Source organism: Triticum urartu, chromosome 3 (genome assembly GCF_003073215.2).
Source record: "Triticum urartu cultivar G1812 chromosome 3, Tu2.1, whole genome shotgun sequence".
Taxonomy (NCBI): Eukaryota; Viridiplantae; Streptophyta; class Magnoliopsida; order Poales; family Poaceae; genus Triticum; species Triticum urartu.
The window spans coordinates 462681017-462683924 of NC_053024.1; positions in this window are offsets into that span (position 1 = coordinate 462681017).

The following is a 2908-nucleotide window of genomic DNA, read 5'->3' on the forward strand; positions in this document are numbered from 1 at the left end:
GTGAGTGAGTAGGGATTGCCATGCAACGGATGCACTAGAGCTATAAATGTATGAAAGCTCAACAAAAGAAACTAGTGGGTGTGCATCCAACTTGCTTGCTCACGAATACCTAGGGCATTTTGAGGAAGCCCGTCATTGGAATATACAAGCCAAGTTCTATAATGAAAGATTCCCACTAGTATATGAAAGTGACAACATATGAGACTCTCTATATGAAGAACATGGTGCTACTTTGAAGAACAATATATGAGACTCGCTATATCATGGTGCTACTTTGAAGCACAAGTGTGGAAAAAGGGATAGTAGCATTGCCCCTTTTTTGGGCCTTCCCTTTTTTTATTTGGCCTTTCTTTTTTTCTTTTTTTGGGACAATGCTCTATTGAATGATGATCATCACACTTCTATTTACTTACAACTCAATGATTACAACTCGATACTAGAACAACGTATGACTTTATATGAATGCCTCCGGCGGTGTACCGAGATATGCAATGAATCAAGAGTGACAAGTATGAAAGAATTATGAACGGTGGCTTTGCCACAAATACAATGTCAACTACATGATCATGCTAAGCAATATGACAATGATGGAGTGTGTCATAATAAACGGAACGGTGGAAAGTTGCATGGCAATATATCTCAGAATGGCTATGGAAATGCCATAATACGTAGGTATGGTGGCTGTTTTGAGGAAGGCGTATGGTGGGTTTATGGTACCGGCGAAAGTTGTGCGGTACTAGAGAGGCTAGCAATGGTGGAAGGGTGAGAGTGCGTATAATCCATGGACTCAACATTAGTCATAAAGAACTCACATACTTATTGCGAAAATCTATTAGTTATCGAAACAAAGTACTACGCGCATGCTCCTAGGGGGATAGATTGGTAGGAAAAGACCATCGCTCGTCCCCGACTGCCACTCATAAGGAAGGAAATCAATAAATAAATCATGCTCCGACTTCGTCACATAACGGTTCACCATACGTGCATGCTACGGGAATCACAAACTTCAACACAAGTATTTCTCAAATTCACAACTACTCAACTAGCATGACTCTAATATCACCATCTCCATATCTCAAAACAATTATCAAGTATCAAACTTCTCATAGTATTCAACACACTCATAAGAGAATTTTATTATTCTTGAATACCTAGCATATTAGGATTTTAAGCAAATTACCATGCTATTTAAGACTCTCAAAATAATGTAAGTGAAGCATGAGTGTTCATCTATTTCTTCAAAATAAAACTACCACCATGCTCTAAAAGATATAAGTGAAGCACTAGAGTAAATGACAAACTACTCCGAAAGATATAAGTGAAGATCAATGGGTAGTTGAATAATTTTGCATACATGTGAAGACTCTCTAACATTTAATAATTTAAGATCTTGGTACTCTATTCAAACAGCAAGCAAAGAAAAATAAAATGACATTCTAAGAATGGCAAACATCATGTGAAGAAGCAAAAACTTAGGATCAACCGATACTAACCAATAGTTGTTGAAGAAGAAAGGTGGGATGCCAACCGGGGCATCCCCAAGCTTAGATGCTTGAGACTTCTTTAAATATTATCTCGGGGTGCCTTGGTCATCCCCAAGCTTGAGCTTTTGTGTCTCCTTAATTCCTCTCATACCACGGTCTCCCTAAATCTCAAAAGCTTCATCCACACAAAACTCAACAAGGACTCGTGAGATAAGTTAGTATAAACCATTGCCAAAACCTTATCATACTCTACTGTAGCAAATCACTAAAATTATTATTCAACATTGCATACTAAATGCCTCTGAATATTTAATAGTCCTATCCTCAAATAGAATCATTAAAGAAGCAAACATATGCAAACAATGCAAACATAACAGCAATCTGCCTAAACAGGATAGTCTGTAAAGAATGCAGCAACATCAATACTTCCCTAGCTCCAAAAATTATGAAAGAAAATTCCCACTGTAGTAAATTTATCAGATCTTAATATGAAAAAGGTTTCAACAATTTATCACATTGTGACTTTTCTAGGGAATTATTGCAACAGCGGTAAACTTTCTGTTTTCAAACAGCAACATGTATATTTGTAACATAGGCATAGTAAAGGCTATCAATGCCACTTTTATTGAAATAAAAGATGCAAAACATTTCTCTAAATAACAGCAAGCAAATACTAACAAAATAAATTGACGCTCCAAGCAAAACACATATCATGTCGTGAATAAAAATATAGCTCCAAGTAAAGTTACCGATGAACGAAGACGAAAGAGGGGATGCCTTCCGGGGCATCCCCAAGCTTAGGCTCTTGGTTGTCCTTGAATATTAGCTTGGGGTGCCTTAGGCATCCCCAAGATTAGGATCTTGCCACTCCTTATTCCATAGTCCATCGAATCCTTACCCAAAACTTGAAAACTTCACAACACAAAACTTAACAGAAAACTCGTAAGCTCTGTTAGTATGAGAAAGTAAATCACCACTTTAAGGTATTGTAATGAACTCATTATTTATTTATATTGGTGTTAAAATCACTGTGTTCCAACTTATCTATGGTTTATAAACTATTTTACTAGCCATAGATTCATCAAAATAAGTAAACAACACATGAAAAACAGAATCTGTCAAAAACAGAACGGTCTGTAGTAATCTGGATCAAACGTATACTTATGGAACTCATAAAATTATCAAATAAATTGCATGACCTGAGGAATTTATCTATTAATCATCTTCAAAAAGAATAAACTAAATAGCACTCTCCAAATAAAAATGGCAGCAATTCTCGTGACTGCTAAAGTTTCTGTTTTTGACAGCATGATCAACAAGACTTCCCCCAAGTCTTCCCAAAGGTTCTACTTGGCACAAACACTAATTAAACACATAAAACCACATCTAAACAGAGGCTAGATGAATTATTTATTACTAAACAG